The sequence below is a fragment of the Copidosoma floridanum genome, unplaced genomic scaffold (genome assembly GCF_036245765.1).
Source record: "Copidosoma floridanum isolate Cflo_tuat_1 unplaced genomic scaffold, Cflo_Japanese_pri ptg000016l, whole genome shotgun sequence".
NCBI lineage: Eukaryota > Metazoa > Arthropoda > Insecta > Hymenoptera > Encyrtidae > Copidosoma > Copidosoma floridanum.
The window spans coordinates 11,445,625-11,470,390 of record NW_028321893.1 but is presented as its reverse complement, the minus strand read 5'-3'; the positions used below and the strand labels follow the sequence as shown (position 1 = coordinate 11,470,390).

At 33.6% G+C, this 24,766-nt stretch overlaps 1 protein-coding gene across 4 annotated transcripts in view; it reads right to left on the bottom strand.

Moving 5' to 3' along the window:
- The window catches only part of LOC106638809 (small glutamine-rich tetratricopeptide repeat-containing protein beta), a 170,188-nt gene that overhangs the window by 86,466 nt on the left and 58,956 nt on the right, over positions 1-24,766 (bottom strand). The window lies entirely within an intron of this gene.

Below are 24,766 nucleotides of genomic sequence, written 5' to 3'. Positions count from 1 at the left end.
AAGCCTTTTTTATATGTAACGAGGCGGGACTACGGCGAGGGGCAGGGCAGGAAGTAAATTAAAAAATTCATTCCTGCTAGATATTTTTTGAAGGACACCATTCGAGAATCGTTGATTAACTCTAGCACATAATACGCCTATAAAAGTATAACTTAGAAGAATGGAAAGTGAGGGGCAAAGATAAAAATTTTTTTCAGTTGTTTTTTTAATAATATTTGGTTTCCGTTTTAACCTACTGTACGATTTTCCAAAAGTCTTCGCCTTAGATTATTATTGTGTGTTCGAAAGGTTCCTAATTAGTAGATAATTCTGTTAAAGTTTCACCGACTTTTTTTAAGGCTTTTTTTGGATCACAGAAACTCTATACTAAAAAATCACTTCTACTTTACGTAATTCTTGTTTATCTTATTTAAGTTTTAGGAACATACATTTTACAGTGCTTCAATCCAAAAAAAGTACAAAAGATTTGTAGGTAGTCATTTTTCTAAAAACTAAAATAGAAGCCATCCCTACACAAGCCATGGTTTAAATTTTTATTCCAATAAACAAGAAATAGGTAATTAAAAGCTTATATGAACGTGTTCCATAAATTTACCTGGACTGTTCATAAGAAAAATTTTTTTTTGTATTTTACTATTTGTTAAAAAAAGACGTTTTAATGAATACTTAGTTGCTTAAAATATTGAATTGAGTTTTTTACTTTATTAAGTTATGCAATTACTAATGGAAACGTTGAAAATAAAGTTAATATATCCAGAATCACATCAAATACAGGATTATCATCATGTTCACCTCGAATAAGTTACCAAAAAAATTACATTTACAGTTAGCGTTTTCTTTGACGATCATTAAGTCATAAGTTCAAAGTTTTCATAACTCAGGCTTATATATGAGAAAATACTCAGTTTCTCATGAGCACTTATAAATTTCTTTATATAGATGTAAAAATCCTGAATGCATTAATGTTCGGAATGAATTTAAAAATTATTTAAAAATGGAAAATATAACATGGGTTAGATTTTCCATGTACTAAAATAAAAATATCGTACTGTTTTTCTAAAATTATTTGAATTAATGATAGCACTATACAGAAAACTATTTTTAATATTGTAATTATCTATTATTTCTATAATTCTATAATTTTTAAAATCAATGATACTAGTTTTCTAACTTGATTTTATTCCAAACAAAAATTACGTTAACTTTCGATTGAATCACCTCAAACAACATATATAATGTCAACTGCTTAGCAAGTCTACCTCTACGTGGTGCATTTTGGGTAAGCTACATGACTTGCATCAACCTACAGAACCTCTTTGAATTAAATCATTTAATGCCTATGAGTAAAGGACCAAAATGTCCACAATAGAAAAAGAAAATCTTGTACACACAGCGGCTAGAATTCTAAGGCACTGAGAGAACCACAATTATCGTTGTCTCTGCAATCAAGAAAATCATGCAAGTTTTTTTTCCTTTTATTTCATTACCAGGCACATCGTGTTTTCTCGGACACTCAAATGAAACAAACTCTCTTGTCATAAACGTCATCCGGTTCTTAACCTCGCCTTTAGACGCGTCAACAGCAGGATGGATAAGCCCCATGCTGAAGATAACCTACACACAAGCCAACATGCTAGTACTTCTAGATACAAAATTTTGTTCTCAGAATGGCCTCCAACAACTTAACGACAGTAAAGTGTTGCTTTTTATTTGAAGAGAAGTGTTTATTCAAGCTTTCAATAAATTTTGCGTTTCTTAAAACACACACACACACACACACACACACACACACACATATATATATATAAGTGGCCCCCCATCTCAGCTTCAGCCAAGACTCACTGAATGGAACACCACAGTGTGTTGACACGTTATGTAAAAGTTTACAGCTAAAAATTTTACATCTACTCCTGACACTTCTCAAAATAAAAATCTTATTAAAAACATATTTGTTCGGAATTGATGCAGTTTATTTTATTAAATAATGGGCTGTAAAAAATGTGAGAAGTATAATTACGCTCAGACGTACCGTGCGTTCCTTGCACCATAAAATGATTGCTGACCTTAAAGGGCTGCTGATTTGCACTTTCTCACGTAATAATAAATGAAAAGGGCTTTTTGTTAAAGTTATAAATACTTAAAACTGACAAAAAATACGTAGTTAAAAAACTGTTTTTTCTAATCTTATAGCTTTGTAACCAGGGCAACGAAGTCCTGGAGCTTTATCTCTCAATTTTTTATTGCGACAATGAATACAAATATACATTATTCTATCTATTTAAAAAACTGGAAGATTCAAGTGATTATCTTTGTTAGGATGATCATGGAAATCAGAACTCTCACGTGATGGATTCTTTATTTGTCGATTTTTACGCTGCCATTTTAATCTCGATGAATGTTTTGAGTCAGTTTCTTGATGCAAAAAATTTCAAACGTTTGAAGCATTTGAAGTTTTCCTTCCAATTTGCTCTTTTGTGACTAGAGGCATAGTTGAAACTTTTGTGAGCTCTAAAGGCTGTTTTTTATCAACTTTGTTAAAATGTAATGTGTTTGTCGGCAAGGTAGTTCGACTTCCGATGACCCTAAAAAAGGACCGGTGAGCTAAACTCTCTCTTGACTGAAGTTTTTAGCAAATGTGACTGCCTGGATTCCTCAGGGTGATCTTCTCTTTCTCTGGCCTGCTGTTGTAGCACTAGACCAATCGTGAGGAAAACTAAAACGTCTGAAGCATTAGAGATACTTGTAGAGCTCTTTACCAACGTCTCCTGGAGTTACACCAAACATGTTCATGTTGATAGCTTCTTCTTTTTTTTGCAGAGCTCAGTCGTTTTCGTGATCTCAGATAGGGAGATTGGTTTGTGATGCTTGCCCGCTAAAGACTGTCCCGTTTGCTAAAGTTTATTTTTCTTCATAGCTGTTAGGTTCAGCCAGCTCAGACCGCGGAGAGCATCGGTGATTCCTGGTTGAATGCTTAGAGTTGAGAGGGTAATATAGGGTCATCGGTCACCGGGGTTCCCAGCCTTGCGACGAACAACTCCACTCGTGACGTCTGCCAGTAAATGACTGACTTCGTTTAATAGTGGCTGGCTTTACATAGTCTTTTAGTCGACGAATCGTTTCTGGAAGCCGTAGTAAAAATGTATTTGTTGGCAAGGTAGTTTCAACTTAGGTGGCCCTTAAAAAAACCGATGAGATTGATGGTTAAATAGTAAACGTTAATACTTATAATGGCCTTGAGAAGAACTGGTGGTGATACTTCTAGACATTTCTTATTATTATTCTTGATGATGGAGAGCTGGCCGCAGGTAGCTTGACTCATACTCTTGGAGTCTTTGCATACGGAGACCGTGCGGGAGGGATGTACGCCGTTGATTAAAGAATATCTCATCTTCGGGTCGTTCCCCGGATAACCAACCACTCATTGGTAATCGGGAAAGTAAGTCTGGAGAATATCTTTTCTGTGGGTATGCCGTTGCGATGAACAACTAAAATCTGCTCTGATAGCATGAGGTCGGTTGGAAGAATGGTCATGAAACCCCAAATCGCTAGAGCAGATTGCTGTCTGGCTAGACGTTTTCTGGTATTTTGCTGGAGACGTTAGCGTTCATAACAACTTTGTAATGGTGGCACTGGTCACATCTGGTGGTTTAGGATGGAGTTCAACGTAAGTTTCTTGTCTATTAGGGCTTGTACAGCAAAAGTGCTATAACACCCAACGCACAACGCAAATAAATAGCATGGGCTGGCATATTTATATACATAATGAACAATAGGGGTGTGGTTTACGTTTCTTGCAATATAGATATCCCAGCATATGCTATTCTTGTAAGTTGTGTGTTGCTGTATAGGCCTTTAGAAAACAGTGTTGTCGATAGCCAGAATACCCAGCTGCACGAATTCCAGCTCTATGCTGCTTCATGCACTGCCGAAGAAGGACTGTGGTATTCGGTACTTTGCTCGGGGATATTATAAACAGACTCACCTAATTATATTGCTGGTAGCTTCGATTTTTCTTCTAAGCTACCTAGCGGATCCTACTAAACTAAAGTGAAAAACTAGCGTATTTTTGTACAACTTTGAAATTATTTATTGCTTTTGTCATAAATTTTTTTAAGATAAAAAATATACTAAAACCATCTAGCAAGTGTCAAAAGTCAGTATGAATAATTTTAGCAAGATCGGTTGAATAGTTTTCACGGTTAGCGATTATAATGGTTTCAGCAACTTTGCTTTATATATTAGTAAAATAAGATACGTTGGTGGGGCTTCGCACTGTACACTTCGTATACCAAAGCTTCAGAAATACATTATATTCTCAGACGTTGAAATATTCTTAATTTCCGTTTTAAATATCGATTTTGTCGTAAACTGCTATTGTGGTGTTCTAGTAACGATTCCGACAAATTGCAAAATTATAAGTTTTTAAAATTTTTATTACATTTTATTCTATGAAACTTGATCAACGGCAACAATAGCAAAGTTAGTGCGAGAGATTCCACAAGAAAACAAGATGATTTTTTAGAAACTGCTTCTAACACGAAAAAAATCTGGGTAGTAATTTAGCAGTTTCAGAAAAAATTTGAATGGTTTTGGAAGACATGAGTAGAGAGATTGCTAACACCAATGCTAAGATGTGAGACGACTTTTTGGCACTGATCAGGGCGACCCGCCACGGCCAGTTGTCGAACCGGGCGCACATTTTTCAAGCGTTTGAGACTCGTATCAAACAGCATGCATTTACGAGATGAGAAGTGGATTTGCGTGGAAATGAGCGTATAATATAGGCGTCCATTTTGGAGCTACGTGGAAGGGGTGTACTGAATGTGCGCCTACGAGGACAGGAGTGGAAATGTCAACCATAGCTATCTAGCTGAGCGCACAGCTAAAGCAAGCGACGATACAAGTTTTTCTCTTTTGACTGCAACTTACTACAACTTGTACTTACTTGTAACGGCTATACTTATTGTAATTTCAATTTTTATAATCATAAAATTTTGATTATAAAACAAAGTTTTAATTAGCGTAGTTATTAAAACTTAATATCTTTGAAAATTATGGAACAAAAATCTTAACAAAAAAATAAAACTTGATCGCTTTCTGAATGCTACATTTTTATAACGAATGTTTTGAATCAGTGAATCCAGCCATATATCTTAAAAAGAAGCAAAAATTAACATTCGAATAAAAAATATGCATGAACACGATGTAGAAAAGAAAATACAGTTAACAGGTAACTTGAAGCAAAACGAAATCGATGAGTTTTTTAAATCATTAAAGTACCAACATGTTTCAGAAAACGTTATTTTTAATAATAACCTCGAGTTTCATTAAAAACAAAATATTAAAAAATAATACAGTATTAGCAGACTCAATACATCTTCTAAAGTTATCATTAAAAAAATAGACACTATTGAAAAAAAAAAAGAAAACTTTTTTCAAAGATTCAAACATACATAACAATCGTAAATATGAACCGTTTGAAGAAACTGCAATCGTTATAGGTTTAATTGAAAATAACACTCAAATCAATAAAACTTGTAATCAAGTTAGCACTATTACGGTCTCTACATAATTACGAAATTTTTTTGCGTAAATTCAAATTGCAGAAAACATTTATGGCAATGATTTATGGAATAAAAATAAGTTATTTTACTAATTTTGTTTACAGCAAAAAAAGCTGTGCTTTCGTACACGTACATTAAATTTTGTAAATCTGGAGATGAATCATGCTTATTGTTTAGTTTATCCATTTCAAAAAAATTAAATTAAAATGACAACACTGAAGAATTTGCATCCTATAAATTCAATCAATAAATCTCTAGTTGAATGATGATCAAAAAATCTGGGAAAATCTTACTTGCACAAAACATTATTCAATTAATTTTTTTTAAACGTAAAAAAATTTTGTTAACTACCTGAGACTGACATAATAACGGTGTTGATTTTATACGAAATGACCAGTTATAGAATCTTTCGTTAACATTTTAACTTAAACAATTTATAAAGAGTATTTTTAAAGATGAGATCTCAAAAAAAGAAGATTAAGGTAAAGTAGGGTATACATGGACAGTTTTTAGAAGAAAAAAGTGATATTCTTTGTCTACAACAAAAAAATTGTTCTTTACTATACAACATTTTTTTTATTGATTAAAAAAACAAAATGATTCTTTTCACTCAAAAATAATTAAATAAAAAATTATAGAAATTCAAGGCTGAAGTCGGACACCTATGATAAGGACTCGTAAAAAAAGGCAGTAGTCGGTCAGTACTCAGGCAGTAATGTCAATCAAATGGGGATAACACCTTAATGAGTTATGTACGCTTTAAATATATTTACGCTGCTTGTAACTTGATTAATAAGATGACTACCACACGATATCATTGCAAAAATTACGTATTGTAACCACTCCTAATGCAGTTTAAGTACTTGTAAACTTTTTATGCCATAATTCTGATAAAGGACCCGCACATCATCTATTTTTAGTGTGCCTGGCTACTTTCTAATACAAATTTGAGCGTTATACAATGAAGGGGAATCATAGACGGTCTAGAAATTTAAAGGAGAAAGAGCGACATACCAAATAATTTATTTATTTGATAATACTTCATTTTCACACTTGAAATTTCGAGTATTTACTCAAACATTGATCTCCTGAGTTCAAATATATTTTTGTCAACTGTTTTTGCCTAAATTCTTGTAGATTAAACTAAACTTCACAGCTGTCTGGCTTTACCCTCTAATGATTGCATGTCCAGAATTGCCCTCCTTTACCTTACGCAAAGTTAATTTGGTAATGAGGGATAAGACTTCTAGGATTATAAAAAAAGCTTTAGAGATAGTAGACAGGACTTTTCAGGATCGATGTAAGACAAACATACCTTTCAGAGATAAATAAATTTAGATTGGAAAAACTTTCCACAAAAGCTGACTCTTACAAAAAATCATGATCAGAAGCATGGTCATTGCTGAGACTATAAAATTATCATTGTATAGAAATTTTTATACACTTAAGAATTATTTACGCAGATTAGTCTGATTTTCAACAAGCAATTCAGTACATATGATGGTTCATGCAACAGTACACGATTGCAAATCACAGAACTATTTTGGTTTTTTTATTTAAAGCAGAAACAATAACTAAATGTATACTGGAAAATACAATTTTTATATAAAAAAATAGCTTTAATGACCAATAATTTATCATCATTACCTCTTATACCGAAAAAAGGAATTACTGCTGGTTTCAACATTTGCTATGACAATTAATAAATCACAAAAGCAAAGTTTTGATAATGTTGGTTGATAAAAAAAAAGCTGTTATTTTCCTACGCACAATTCTATGTAGCGTTATTAGCATGCAAAACTAAAAACGGTATCTGTTCATACGTTGATTGTGGTAATAATTATGAAATAGAAAATGTTGTAGTGAAAAACAATATTAATTAATACGTCAATAAAAAATATAAATGGTTGGTAAATGTTTGTTGCAAAAATCGTTCCATGAATTTACTAATAAAAATAATAAAATCAAGTATATACATGGCAGAGAATAATCAAAAATAAAGAAGAAAACGTAAAAAAGAGAGATAATTTAAAAATTATCAGTATCATAGAGATTCTGAATGTATGGGACTTAAAAAATGATGACAATTATGGACAGTAATACTTGGTTATGAAAAGTTCGTATTTCAACATATAATTAATAAAACTTACGGATGCATGGGATCCGATGTATTACAAAGCACATCTTTTTACTAGGACGGTCAACCTTAATTTAATGTTTTTACATTACAAACAATCTCCTTACTCTACTGAGAGTTCGCAACTCTTAGTTTACGCCATAACATAAATGCCTGTATGCTTATGTTTCTTATATATCCCAATCTCTCTCTTAATCTCTCTTCTACCGTCTGCACACTTTAGACCCCTTTTGCTGTAGTTATGTATTAACACTGTTTTTCCTTGTTTGAAAGTTTTTTTTTTTACTGTCTCTTTATTTACATTTGCTTAGCTTTTATGACTACATAACTTACATCTGGTCTTACAATATTGAGACGCGTTTTTAATTCTCCTTCATGGAATAATCCTATTCTTAAACCGGTTGTAATGTTTTAAACATATGGGAGTTGGAAAATAGTAACAATTATTTACAGTATTACTTGGTTATGAAAGGTAGCGCCTAGTAAATCACTCTGTGCCCTAGGGCAGAAAAGTACTTTGGGCTAGAAAAAACTTTTCTGCCTATGGGCTCAAAGTGATTAAAAGGGCGCAAAGTGTGGCCCGAGAGCTTGAAGCAGCAGTTCTACTTTGTGTCCATGGTAAGAAATAGTAGTTTTAGTCAAATAAGTGCCATTGTCTCTGTAATATCTGGAGTTATTTTGTGGCCCTAAACCGAATAATTCAAGGACAGTGAATGCTCTCATTTTTTTGCTACATATATTCGAAAAAATAATTACTATTCAAAAAAACGTAGAAATGATTTCAATTTAAAGGATAAAATTCAGAAAAAATATACGTACAACAACCATACAAATCTTTCTAAACAATTCGTATTAAAATAATATTTTGGTAATATAAACTATCAAAGATCTTGTTTCTTTTTTTTGACCATGTTGAAATGCTCGTATGGCTCAACAGTACATTAGTGTCAAAAAAAAAATTAAAAAATAGTTGTTATTAAAAAAGTAAAATGATGTTACCATCATCAGCCTTACATAAAAAAAAATATCAAGCAGCTGTTACTGAATGATGAGAACTTTCAACAGCTAACTAAGTTATTTAATGATTTGATTTATTTTGCATTAATAAGTAATATTGCATTGCCAAACAAAAACTAAGTTAAGTTTGTCATATAACTTCTTTTACTATAGAGGTTCAAAGTAATAGGTCAGTAACACATTAATGATAATATTACATCCTTCAAAAAGTAATAGCACTACGCTAAAAGTTGTTTTAAAATTACGTAAAAATTTCGAAATAAAATTAAAAGAAAAACCCAATAGCAGAAAATTATTAAATTTATTCTAAATTACAATTATACGTCTGTTACCAAACTACGAAATTCAATTTTTTAGAACAAAAAATCTAAGAAGAAATTGAAAATAAACTGATGGCAGCTAAATGTAGGGCAATAACAGAACCAAACTCTAAAACAATGGAAAGTTTTACATATGCCATTCTCTTAATGATACCCAAACAATATTCTAAATCACACGTAGTTTAACAAGTTGTCATAATTTATACATTCAATAGTATATTTATCATTATTTTTAGTGAAATACTCAAAGTGGACTGCAAACTATAAATCTCCTCTTAATCCCTGAGTCGCGCGGCAATTTCCTTCTTTTACGGTAGAGCTCAAAATATTTTTACTTTCCTGCACCTACTCCATAGACTTCCTACATATGGTTTGATAATTTACTCAATTACTCAAAAAATTTCACTGCAAACTTAGAAATAAGCCAGAACGATAAATAACGTACATGATAAATGGATAGATTTCTCTCTACATTCCGCATTTGCCCCCCACAGAGCCCTACAACACCCTTACAGCCCCTTACATACAAGCTAAAATTCAACCATTTTCACCGATAATTGGACATTTCTAATCTTTTTCTAAAACCTTCCACAGCCCCTAACCGCTTACACTTTTTTTCTTGTTCCACCTACAACCACCGACAATTTTCACATAATCCTTTTAACCCCACTTTATATTAAGAATCATTAATTTATGCTTAATTTAAACGATAATTCTTTTTATTTATTTTTCCACACCCATAGGCAAATACATAGACTTTATACTTATTGATGAAATATAAATCAAATGTTTACGTATGTAATAATATTGATACATAACATTAAAAATCGTAATTCAATGATGATAAAACTGCTTTAATTAATTAGTAAGTGTAAGGTTCTTGATGCATTGAACTTTTTAAGTTACCATATTTGTGTTGCTGTTATTAAAAGGCCATGTAACATTTATTTTTAATCACATGTGTTTATATGACATAATACAGTTGCATATACTGCAAGGGGGCACTTCTATCATCTAGCATTGATAATATACGCTTTACATTTAGATTTATATTCTTCTATTTATTATATTTTCTTGTAATAAAAATTCGTCTAATAGACAATTCAAGAGTACACATTTTTTTTATACATATATTTCATTTCTATTTGAAACACGAAAATTCAAATTTGAACGCCGCGTGCGGGGAATGTGCGTCTAGTACGTGAAGAAAACGCTAGAGCGTGTTCACCCAAAAAAGGGAAAACCTGCTACTCAAAAGGAAACAACGTTAGCATAAAAGGTACCAGCGCGCAATGTAAAGGCAATTCTCTTCCAGCGAACCTGGGACGCGGAGATCCGCGGTCACCTAGACCTGGAACTCTCGTGCACCGGTACATTACCGCGACGAGCACAAAGTGAGAGACGGAGACTGAGTACGAAGGCCAAGAGCTGAAAAGTAAGTTTGCACACCACCTATAGGTAACCCTTCCACTAACCGGTTCCTACTTGGACTTTTGGTGCTTGACCGCTTTAAGCGTGGAGACGACGCATCCCCAAGTAGTCAAGGCACTAGGATGAGCGATCACGTTCTTAGGCAAAGTTCCTGGGTCGACGACTTGAGCAGTGCTCAAGACAACTAAGGACCCTGAGAACGACCTAACCCTACGTGACTTGGTAGGATAGGTAGTTACCTAACATCAACCTTCCGTGGTTTTACTAAAAATTCGTGCTAGTCTAACCTAACGTGTCCAAGCGGAGGTATTAAGGAGGGAAAATTCAAATTGTCATTTATGTAAAATTTTCTATTAAACAAAGGCGGATAAATTTTAAGTAAATTCTAAATTATCGAGTGTATTATATATTTCCTTTTTTCATTATTAACGTAAATAACCGCGATTACTCAAATATAATTAATACATGTAGAAATTGAAGATACAATTTCTTTAGAATCATATGATTGAATAAATATAAAATAATTAAAAATAAATTGATTGTTTTTATTTAAGCAAACCTTCCCCTCCACGTATGATTGCGAGTTCCTTTTATATAGTTTAAGATAAAAACTAGAAGAATAGCTGTTAAGATATTTATGAAATTGTTTATATGAAATGAGAATATTGTCTGTACCCAAAAAAGGGCAGGAATAAATTGAAAAAGATATTGAATAAGTTAAAAAAAGACATTAAATTAATTAACTTAAGGGAATATTCAGGAAACGATGAGAATTTAATAAAGTAATAATCAAAAAACAATTGCTGTATATTGTGCAGGAATTAATTGATTATTTAACAGATAAATTTTGAAACTTGATAATAATTATTTTTAAATATTGTATATAATCGGCAATCTGAGCAACTTCGCTCTTTTACACAGGGCAACGAACCCGCCCTCCGACATATAAACACTAACATTGTTTGTGTGTTGGTTCCTAATCTTAGAGTTTCCTCGGTACAGATAATATTCTTAGCCAAATGTTACCACCACCAATTAAACGGGGTTATACTCAAAGAAAGGGAAGTCGTAATACAGATAAAAATGTTACATAATGCATGAATAATATTGACTGTAAAAGTATTGTCTAATTTAAACAGGTTGAGTAAAAAACCTATTAAAACAAGCTAAGTCAAAAACATAAACACAAAGAGGCTGAATAAAAAAAATCATAATTATCTTATTGTGAAAATTCAAGATCGAATTTTTTTAACCAAGAAGTATAATCACATAAAAAAATATCATTATGTTACTATTATCGTTGAATGATGAAATATAAATAAAAATATCAACATATAATTAACTAACATAAATTTCGTCTATTTATTTCTAAGAATTAACGAGTTTTCAATCATGTAAAAATTTCTTTCTTAACAATATTTTTTATTTCTGTTTTTTTTTTCTTCCTACTTGAATAAATAAGTTATTTTTATTTCTGCATCTTGATAAAGCCACATATAACTGACAGTGAGAAAATAAGGATTTTCTTAAATATAAATCTACCTCATAGAAACTTTGACCTTGAAATTTGTTTATTGTCATTGAAAAAGCCACAAATGTCGAAACTTGCTAACGATACAAAATAAAAGGCACAGTTAAGGTGTTTCCTGCGTTTGAAGTTACTTTTGCAATGAAGACTCTATTTCCAATTTTTTTTCAGTTTTTATTTCTCTTTCTATTTTCAACTTCAATAATTTTATGATTCTTAATCATGTTTCATTAGACAGTCCATTGGATGTACTCAAATTTTTAAGTGAAATCACTATTGTACCAATTTTAAGGTTTAGCTCATGAGGTGGTGATCCTTTACGATTATTGTTCAACATTTCTTCCAGAAAAATTTATATGAAAATTATCACCCGATTCATCAACTACTTTGTAAGTTGCATTATCTAAACTATAGTAAGTTTTAGTTCCTCCCGTTAATTTTGTAAGAATTTTATTATCTAAATAATAGGTGTACTTGTTATGCGATGTTAGTATGACACTGTTCATCAAAAAATTATAGATATCAGAAAATATTTTAGTACATTCATCACTTGATATCAAATTTTTACGAATATAAAAAGTTTTTGTTTCCCTTTCCTCAATTATAATAATAATTTTAAAAATCCTTTTTCAATCGAACGAATATTGATTTCTTATTATAAAATTAGGAATGAGTTTTTTACAGAAAAAGATTTAATAGTTTGTTCAATTCTAATTCTTTTATTACTGTTATTGATCCGTGGAAGGATTTGACAAAAACTCTCCCTTATGATAATTAACTTACTTTCAAAATATTTTTCAGTATCATATGAATCTCTTAATGGTCCATCTACTATTTCTCTCTAGGCACTAGGCTTGAGACTAGGCTCTCTAGTCTAGGCACTCTCTATACTATTAAGATCTAAAGAAAGTCTAAAAGTTCTACGACTTGTCATATTATTTGTAAGCAAAATTGATGCTATGCTAATCTATTCCATTTACAGAATTTTTTCATTTTGAGAGATAAAATTATAAATTAACGTTTTATAAAAATGAGTTTTTCGGGATCCTTCCAGACTATCTGTGAAGAAAAATTTATTTTTTGTTTGCAAATATTATAAAATATTTTTTTCTGTTCATTATTCAAACTTATATACATTCAGTAAAATATTATTTTACTAAAAAGTTTTATTTTATCTAGATCTTTTTTTTTCTCCGTTTTTTTTGGTGTAGGTTAATTAAAGCGTTTGATTTATGTAATAGCGATTTATATTATAACGATGTCAAACCGGTTACTTTATTTAATACAAGTTTGAAAAAAAATCTTTCATGATCTTTGCGAGATACAATGTTTAATATAGCTATTGCAGTATTTTTCATCACTCTTTTTCTTATTTCCCAAATTTTTGATTTATTATTAAAAATTTAGTTGTAATGTTCACATACTTTGCGGATTTTGCAAAATCATTGTGATTATTTAGTTTAAGCCAAGCTGTTAACTGTGTATCATAGTTTTTTTATAACACTTTGAATATTACTTTCCTCAAAGACAAGTTTTTGTTTTTTTTCAAGGTGAATAGCTAAATTTGAAACTGTAGGGCTTCTACCACAAATTGGTAATTCTTGCAATCTACAAGTTTCTTCCATCGAACCTACATATCTAGCATTAACGTAACTGTTAATTTATCAATTACTTCTTTGTATTGGTCTTGTAATTTTTTAATTCTAATGCATGCTTTGTCACTACCTCTATGAATGTAGTCATAAATATATTGTAAGCATTACATTAATGCAATACATTTAACGTTTATACAACACTTATATTTCGTCAATAGAAATTAAGTATACGGCACAACCATTTAAGTATCTACTAACATCTTACGATTTGTCCAGATTTTGTAAATATGTACATCAGATATGTTATTGCTTTTTTTAAATTTTAGGTAACCGTTGGTTTGGAATGTATTTTGAAATGTATTAGACATGTGCATAAGGTAGACTACGTTCTCGAAATTCAATTGTATAGACTATACATGTAGTTACAAAATTTATTGACAAAAGTTTTAAGACACCAATTATATTATGGTTTTCTATTTTTTAAAGACTTATAGAATAAAAATTAAAATAGTAAGAAACTGATTTCGGTTTTACCATCAATTGTTGATACATGATTGATTTATAACACTTATACGTCAAAGGATAAGGTTATATAAAAATATTTATTTCTAAGTTTTGGACAAAACTATTTTACGACGTAAAAATAAATAGTTAATCAAATGGATAATTTATTAATCGATGAAATGTATAATCAACTAATAAATTAATAAATAGAAAATGAATATCGAAGTTAGAGATAAGTTACGAATCACACTAGAACATGAAGAAAGAGATTAATCTAAAATAGAGGTCGTTCGTAGTAGAGTGGACAGGGTACTCAGCTAGTGGTCAGAAAGTCACTGGTTAGATTTTGAGAAAATCTTTGATTGATTTTTATTTATTTTATTATTTTTTTTTTGGAGAACCAGGTGTTGGATGAAGATAAAAATTTGAAAATTTTATTTCTTCGCATATGCGCTTTGGTAGGGTGTTGTAGCGCGGTAGGGTCGGCGAGATAAAATGAAAAATTCACTTTAGTTACACATTTTCTCGAGGTCATTAAATCTAAATCGTCAGTTTAAAAGATCCTAAATTCCAATTTATACATTAAATTTTTCGTTTATGTTAGTTAAGAAGTTTCGTTTAAGAGTAGTGGAGGGTTGGCGTGCGTAGCTCGCAGGGGGGAGGACCCCTGCTAGTATTTATTATATTATATTTTTGTTCCAAAAGCTTGATTATTTCTGTCACTTAAGTAATATCGTATTTGAAATTCTGTTGAGTTGTTTATGAACACAAAATTTTATTTTTGAAGACAGTAAAGATGGATCAGAAAGAGAATACTCAAATAGGTGAAGCAGGGAGCAATACGGGGAGCTTGCTTAAATATAGTTGGATAAAAATCATGGAAAAATAAACGAATGTCTATGTTAATTGAGGGGGAGCTTAACGAGAGCTAATAGGCAGCAGGGGTAGCAAGGAAGAGCTGCGACTCACTTTTTTCCATATAACTTCATAATGTCAAAAGATGTACCCATAAAATTTTTTTGTAATACATAGTTTTTTTGGCAAGGCTTTTCACATCTTATTGCTTCCAGGACAAGGTGGACTAGATATTCTGTGATGAAACTGATACTTGCCTCAATTGACTGAATTCGTTATTGATTAACTGTTTTGCGTTATCTGATTCTAATACTTTCGGTATTCTGAGGACTGCAAACCGTTTCTTTAGATACTTTATTATTTAATTGGGTATTTAATTTTGTAGTTTATGGAATTCAGTATAATTTGAATAATTATAAGTTGAAACTATGTAAGGGTCTCCTTCGAAGTAAAACAGATCAGTTGCCACTATTTGCCAAAGCAACGTAGGTACGTCATTGACTAGTACTTCTTCTTTGACTTTGGATCTTTGCGTTTGTTCAGAGGTTGGACAGCTTTTTACTAAAATTACTCCGTCGTTGTATCTTCAAATATAGTAATTGACGTGCTCTGCTGAGACAAATTTATATATCTAGATGGCCTCAGTGGATATTCTTCGACATTTTAGGTATCAAAAAGTGGGAACTACTTATCACCCTTGAAGACAATTCCGTTGTAATAACTTAATTTTTCTTTGAAATTAATATAAAATCTGATTTGATAAGGTGGGTCCTTGTCATGTTGCGGAAATCCTTTAGAGATGTACTTTATTAGTAATTGTAATCCACCGTCTTCATCTGTTTCAAGGGGTGTACTAAGAACTCTTTATCCCCGCTGATATGTATTTCATTGTTTTTAAAGGGTAATGACATCTCTTAACATTTTTATTTACATTAGTTAAATCTATACATATTTTCAGTTCTTTATTTTTATTTTATTTTTTTTATTACTATACGGTTTACTGCTGGTGTTGGTTTTTGTACTTGTTTTATAACTTCTAATTGTGTGATTCTATTTAGTTATTTTTTTACTTTGGCTCTTAATGCATAAGGAACCTTCCTTGGTGGTCTAAGAGTAAAGTTTGGGTTATCGACTTGATCAAGGTCGTACTCATAATTTTTAAGACAGTCGAAGCGTTCGAACAATAACTGTTTTTCTGTGTGCAACGATTCAACTTGAAAAATAAATTTTAATGATTCACATTTGTTCGGTTTGTCCGCCAAGAATTAGACAAACTCTTTCTTTTATGACTTTCAAGTTCATATTTACCTTTACACTCTTAACAGTACAAAGTAGCATTGTTTGCCCAAAAACTGGTATATGATTATCTGAATAGCTGACTAGTCTTGGGCTCCTGTATCGAGCACTTTATGGGTGTGTTTTCAACTACTAATTTTCTTCAAGTTTTTTTCTATACACCTTGGATCACTACTAACTTATTGTTTTCTATTTTTAAAAATTTTTTAAAAGCCTGTTAACTAGCTCTTCATATTGCTGTAGCTTTAGAAAATGTTAAGTTAGCTTCAGTAAGCGATTTTTCTCCAACTTAATTGTATTTTATTCTAAACGCTATTTTATCTTTTAATAAATCGTTCTCTAATGTGCCAAATTTGCATGTTTTAAATCAGATTTTCATTCTTGTTGTAAGCTTGTCACACAAATCATTTTTGTTGCTTTGCTTTGAAAAAATTAAGCCTTTCAAACAAACAGTTAAATTAAGGACTAAAGTATGCTTAAAATTTTGTTTTTATGGTTTTGACATTTGTTTGTTTTTATTCTGTTTAGCTAAGACTGTTGAAATTATCAATTATTTGATGGTCCTAGAGTAGACAAGAGTATTGCAGCTTGTACTTCTGCAGGTTCTTTGTTTAACTGTGCTGCTGTAAAGTAATAATTGACTTGTTGAATCCATTGTTTTCATGTGGTGTTAATTTCACTTGCTAAGGTTATGTTTTTTGGCGGTCATATTCCGATGACTCCTTTTTCTGCATCTTGTTGTCTTGCCATCTTTTGATACCCTATAGTGTACCTGTCATTTTGCAGGCACTTCATTTTTATAATTCTGACACCATGTAATGTTGTATTTAAATAAGTTCAATTAATTAATAACCAAGTAGTTCAAAAAGATGACTTTTATTTTATAGTTCATATATCAGACTGCTGAAAGCTATATATTATCAAGGTCCAAGAAATAAATCTTCAAGTAATCTACATTATAATTTGGTTTCAAGAGCTTTACTTTTAAAATTAATATTGTTATTTAAATATGTTAAATTTATACAAAAAAATCCAATACATCGTACTATAATTACATGTGATTTAGAATTTTAAAAGTTTGATAAAAAAATGAGCAATTATTATCAGAACTACGAAAAAATTAAACTTCTCAGTATCCAACATTTAACAGAATAACAACAAAAAATTAAACTTTTATTTTTAATTAGTGAATTCGTTAGTTCATTGAACGATGTTTGTAATAAACTTTCCTAATAATTAATATTTTTATTGACGTTTACAGTGATACTGCTTTTCCACGTAACATTTTCTATTTTTAAATTATTATCACAACCAACGTATGAACATACACCATGTTTAGTTTTGCATGGTAATAACTCTACATGAAATAGTCCGTAGGAAAATGAAGGCTTTTTTTTATACATCAACATTGTCAAAGCTTTGTTCTTGTAATGTATTAATTATCATAACAAATGCTAGAACCAGAAATAATGGCTTTTTACGGTAAAAAAGGTAGGGATGATAAATTATTTGTCGTTAATGTTATTCTTTGTATAAAAGTTTCATTTTTCAGTTTAGATTCAGTTATTGTTTCTGCTTTAATACTATACCAAAATAGTTCTGTAATTTGCAATCATGCACCTGTGCACGAAACATCACTATTACTTAATTGCTTATTAACATAACTATTGCTTCAACTATTGAATAAAGTTTATTGGGTAGAAGACTTTTAAAAATTCCATCCGAAATGTTAGGTGGAAAAATTAATATAAATATTGCTGTCAGTAATATCATCATCTTTGTAAGCTACACAACTACTACTGTAGTAAATTCATATAGTCCCGTTTAGTTTATTCAGAACATTGTTATTTTGGAAAAAGTGTATTTCTTAAAAGCAATCAGTATGACTCTATTATTGACATAATATCGTTATTAGATTTCTAATGTCCTGAATGTTCGAATGTTCAGATTTTGTCTTTTTTAAATTTTAATAACAATTTAAGAGAATTTATTTTTATCGGACGAATCTGTGTAAGTCATCCTTAGGTATAAGAAAATTTCTATAAAAATGATGATTTTGTAGTCTCAGCAACTATTATATTTCTATCAGTGACAGGTAGAATTAAGTAAAAAAGTTTCTCCTGAAAAAATGAGTTTTTCTAAAAGGAATGTTTCTATTACAATCATTACGCAAAGTTCTGCTTATTTCTAGCTATTTACTTATTTCTAGAGGCTGTATCCAAAATTATTAAATTAAATTCGTGGAATTTTTTTTCCAGATTTTATCTATAGAAATACTTATTTCAAATTGTTTTAATCAAAATGTAAGTAAGGAGTTCTATAACTAAACATATTACTTGTGTGGATACTTTAACGCTACCTCTAAACAACGTTATACGACAGCACCACCAGAAGCAGAAATTAGAGCCATGCAACTGTCTCATTTCGATCCAGCCCAACTTGACGACTACCAGTTTTATGACTAGCGACGTACGTTGAGCACGCGTTTGTAACTCTTGCAGTGATGTCACTTCTGTCAGTGATATGATCAAGTAGAATTATAATGTATCAATAAAATATTAAGTTTATTCTTTGTAATCAGATGGTATTTCAGTAAGTGCTTTCACCCTAAGCTCCAAAATGGTGAGCCCGACGGGATTAAAACCGATTACTGATGGCCACAACAGGCCTAGTGAAAGCAACACATACGTCCAGTGTGCCAAGATCATGCTGAGAACTCGCATACGCTTGTGTGCAGCCAGGTTCTGATTGGCCAAGCATTTGAGCGTCGTTTAAACGTCCAAAACTCGAAGACACAGGGCACAAATCCCGAAAACATTAAATCCAAATACATAATCTCCGATGACCCAGTGCGCTAAAAGTGTTTTATGTTTTTTAGTATAAAATACGAGTTGTAACTAATCTCAACTAAGTAGTCTGAAGTAACCAAATAAAGTTACTGGCATTTATATAAAATTCTACCTGTAATTGCTTGAATCCCTAGCAGCGTATTCCCAGTTATTCACTGCGCTCGCTTCTCGGGAATTTTGTTTATTTAATAAATAAATAATTTCCCAAACCACTGATCCTTAATGATCTAACGCGCTCGCTTGTTCGTTATTTTGTTCATTACATAAGTAAACAAAATCCCAACCAGCTAATCCTCAGTTATCTAAAGCGACCACATACCTAGATTTATTATTAATTTAAACATAAACAAAAGCTCAACATGCTGATTTCGTGAGTCCTGGCAACTTTGCAGGCCTACTATTAAAAGCTTTTCTTCAAAAGTTAAGAAAAAGTAAAATATCCAAGTAAGTACAACTTAAGCAAAATTAAAATTAAAATTAAATCAACGGAAGCATATACAAGTAAAGGTTAAGCTCCGGTGCATACGATAAATATATGTAAATTATTAGTAGGATAGGTCAGGCTGTGTGTTGGCTCAGTTGGTTGCGCACTTTATTTTGGACCCAAAAGATTATGAGTTCAAGACCCATTGTCATCATTTTTTTTCCGACTTTTCAGGTTACTGGGTTCGAACGACGTGCAAATGCTTGGCCAATCAGAACCTCACTGCGCACAAGCATTCGCAAGTTTTCAGCACGATCTCAACGCGCTGTGTGCAATAGCATAACGTGCGTCATAGTAATTCTTAAACGCTGACTGAACGCCAAAGTTTTCCTGCTCTTCACGACATCGTAAAGCAGCAGGCCATGGTTAAGACCAACGGCAACGATACTGCCAACGGCAACAACGACAACAACGGCGGTAACAACAATGGTGAAATCAATCTTGCCGCAGGTGAAGTGGTCGAAACCGTGCACAACTGCAAGTTACCGTACTTCTGGAGAGCACCTCCAGAGGCGTGGTATTTCCAGATCGGGTTGGCTTTTGATTGTTATCAGGTGTGTCCAGACACAACACGATTTAATCCTGTTCTCGCAGCCTTAAGCAGCAAGGTTGCGCAAGAATTTCTAGATGTTCCGCCCGCTGTGCCAGACAGACAAATACGGCTACTTACCCTCTTCATACAGCTGCACGTCAACGGTCGCACTCCCTTGCAGCTGTTGCGTCATATGCCCTCTCTCACAGGAATAAAAGTCACTGATGAGGTGCTCAAGGTCAAGTGGCTAGACCTTCTGCCAGTGCCTACCCATTGCGCATCCTCCGGAACACCACGCTTGACGAGCAAGCGAAGGCTGCTGACCACATGGCACACACACCTGTGTCAGTGGATGCCATTCGGCCGCATGGTTATCAACGACCTTCGTTACCATTTCGTGCTTCCTCTTCTAGTTTGGAAGCCACCCTGTCAGCTCAGGCCATGGAGATAGCTGCTTTACGTGCTACTATGACACAACTCTTGGCGATGGTCCCTGACAAAGGCTCTCAGATTTATCTGAGGGAAGCCAGCGTTCAGGATAGCAATAAAATCGCTACAACAACCGCGACAAAAACAGATCTTGCTCAGCCACTCCTTCACAGAACGAGTACTGCTTTTATCATCATCGCTTTGGCATGTACACCGCACCTATATGTTCTTGACAGAAACTCTGGCCTAAGTTTCCTGATTGACTCCGGCTCTGTTGTCTCTCTTTTACCTCACTCAGCCGTGCGTCAAAAGCTCATTCCTTAACCTCTAAAACTTTCAGCCACCAACATGTCACCGCCAACATACAAACGCCGTAAGGTCACGCTCATCCTTGGGCTGCAAAGGGCATACACCAGACCTTTCATCATTGCTGATATCTAAGCAGCAATCATCGGTGTAGGTTTCTTGGCACCTCCAGTCTACAAGCGTCCACGTGGCCTGCTTGATAAACGTCTGAGGGCAGCCAAGCGTATGCTCAACGATTTACTGGACCAGGGAATCATGCACCAGTCTTCTAGTCAATGGTCCAGCCCTTTTCACCTCGTGCCCCAGCTAGAAGGAGCATTTCGAGTTACAAGCGACTACCGGTATCTGAATGCGTCGACACAGCCAGATCGCTAACCCCTGTGACTCATAGAGGATGTTATACACCGTTGTCACAGCACCAAGATCTTCTCCACTATGGACCTGGAGAAGGCTTTTTATCAGGTTTCTATGGCGGAGGAATTTATCTGCAAGACTGCAGTGGCAACGCTCTTCGAGCTTTCTGAATTTCTGAGCATGCCAATAGGTCTCAGCACTTGCGAAAGCTCTTTGAAATTCCGCGTGCTGCGAAGTCCACGTGAAACTGGAGAAGTGTGTCCTGGAAAAATGCAAGTTCATTTTCTAGGTTTTTTACTGACACCCGAGGAATTCACGACAAATTGTTAAAACCACTGTATACAGAATGCAGCCATCCTAAAAACTCCACTAAACAACATAGTTGTCGGAGCCACCAAGAACAAGAAGACAAAGTTGCACTGGAACATGGAGGCTGATCAGGCGATTGAAAACTGTAAAAAGGCTGTGTAAGATGCATTTGTCTCCTTTTATCTGTACCCGCATGCACTACTGGCTCTTAGATCTTCTGACAGATCCACTGACGCCTTAGAAACACATACACACAACGCCCTATCATCCTCAAAGCCATGGCCTGGTCGAAAGGTTCCACCACACCTTCAAACCAAATCTTGTGAGTCAAGCACACCGTGGCCAGAACGCTTCCCTATCACTTTTCTGGAGCTACGAGCTTGCTTCAAGGAGGACCTCCAAGCTTCTCCAACGGAGATGGTGTTTGGCACCACTCTACGTTTGCCTGATGATTTTTCGTGTCCAGTAGCGTCCAGGCAGAGCCACACAAGTTCCTCAACCAGCTGAAAGATCTCATAAGGACCCTCCAGGCAGTACCAGCCTCGCATCCTGCAAAGTATCGCGCCTTCCATTACAAGGTACTGGATATCTGCTCCCATGTCCACCTCAGGTAGTATTCGTACTCAAGCCCACACGAAGTCAGCAGATACCTTAACAACAAGCTCTTTGTGGTCCTTGTGAATGGCGTAGAGAAGACTGTTTCGACAGAGGTCTCAGACCAGCCTTTTAGGATGAAGATGACGTCCTCATAACGTACACGATACAATCAAATAATAAGACAATATTGTGCCAACGGCTTTCGTTCCCTTCGTGCACCACGAAGATATCTACAGGATAGTACACATGAGTACTCCAACGCTACTTCTAGACAACGCTATGCGGTAGCACCACCGGAAGCAGAAATTAGAGCCGCACAACTTGCTCGCATCGATCCAGTCCAACCTGACCACTACCAGATTTATGCCCGGCAACGTACGTTGAGCAAACGACAGTAACTTTTGCAGTGATTTTACTTTGTTCTGTGCCTTAATCAAGTAGAATTACAACGTATCAATGAAATATTGAATTTATCTTTTGTAATCAGCGTGTATTTCATCGAGTACTTTCACCCTACACTCCAAATTTAAAAGAAGAACTGTTACTATGTCAGTCTCAGCTATTAATAAAAATTGAATGCAAATAGTTATTTAGTGTTATCATTTTAATTATTGTTTTCAATCGGATATTCTAAGCTGTAAGCATTATTTATCTCAAGAGTTATATAATTTATTTCACGTGTTGGAAAGCACGGTTTCCTTTACAAAAAAAAAGAATTCATTAAATCCCACTAATACATAAAGCATAGCCACAAAAACCGTTATAATCGCTAACCACGAAAACTACTCAACCGATTTTGCTGAAATTTTCCATACTGATTCTTGACACTTCTTAGATAGTTTTTGTATAGTGTTTATATAAAAAAAAAACAATAGTAATAAATAACCTTAAGGTTTTGCAAATACACACTAGATTTGCACTTAAGTTAAGTAAAATTTTCTAGGTGGCGTAAAAATAAAATTAAAATCACCTACAATAAAAGTCACTAGGTCTGATTACAAAATACCCGAGAAAATTGACGTTTTCTACTGTCGTTCACCGACAGTACATCAAAAACAGTGTTATTAGCCGTGAAGATGGGTATTCCAGCTACCAACAACTCTTTTTTATGGGGCTAGAGGATGTACGTCGAATGTGCTACGCAAAAGAGTTCTACGTAAAAAAGCACTTAAAATTAACTTTTAAAACCGACGTTTCTTGCGTAATACCAGGAGATGTCTGAGTACAGCACAACCTGCTTTAACACTTCAGGGATTCGTGGCCGTCCTTTCAACAAACCTGGCGCTACAAGAGCATCTTTTATTATAACTATGAGCTGGGGAAACCTACCCCGAAAAGTACGGGCAGCCACATCGGCTACAAATTTTATTAGCCTCCTCCTCAGTAGTTCGTCCTAACGCCATACCCACATAGAAAGTATTTTCCAGACCCACTTGCTTGACCAATAGTGAGCGGTTGGTTATCCGGCAACGACCCAAAGACGAGATATTCTTCGGCTAGCGGCATCCTTTCTCTAGTACGATCTCCATACGCGGAGACTCCAAGGGTAAAAGTTAAGCTACCCGCAGTCTATTTGACTGGAAGTATAACCACTGGCCCTTTTCAGGGCTATATTAAGACTTGACGTTTTCTAATTAACCATCAATGTAATCGGTTAATTTTGGGGCTATCTAACATTACTATCTTGCAATAAAAAATAAATATTTATAACTATTTCCAACAATGATTTATACACTAAAAAAGTATATAAGGCCAGCCACTATTAAATTAGGTCAGTGATTTACTGCAGACGTCACGAGCAAAGTTGTTAGTCAAGAAGCTGAAAACCCCGGACACTAACTAATATATATTACCCACTTGACTCTAAGCATTGAACCAGGAATCACCGATCCTCTTTGAAGTATGCACTGAGAAAAACTGACAATAAAGTGATAAAGGAGAAATAAACTTAACCAAACGGGACAGTCTCTAACAGGCAAGCATCACGAACCAATCTCCCTACCTCGAATCATAAAAACGACTAAGTTTTGCAAAAAAAGTGCTTTGGACACCAACGTCTCCAGTATATCACGAGGAGACATTTAAAAAGAGCACTTCAACTAGTTCCAATGCTTTATAACGTTGTAGTTTTCCTCCTGATGATTCCATAGCTAGAATAGCAGGCCAAAGACAGCCCGGGGTATCCAGCCAATCACATTTGCTGACAAATTTAATCAAAAAATAGTTCAGCACATAGGTCTTCTTTAGGGCTATCGAACGTTGAACAACCTTATCAATAAATATAGTACAACCTAACAAAACTGATAAAAAATAGCCTTCAAGGCTTACAAAAGTCTCAACCATGCCAAAAGTTGCAAGAGGGCAAATTAAAGGAAGAATTTCAAATGCTTCAAATGTATACAATTTTAAGCATCAAGAAACTGACGCAGAAAATTCATTGAGGTGGAAGCAGTAGCACCAAAAATTGACGAATTAGGAATCCATGAAGTGAGATATCAGCTTTTCATTATAACCCTGACAGTAATCCCTTTAATCTTCCAGATTTTTAAATAGGTATAATAATATGTATCTTAATTCATTGTGAAGCTAGAAAATAGCAAAATTAGGCTCCCGGACTTAGTTACTCTGGCAATAAAGTTATGAGATTGAAAAAAAATAA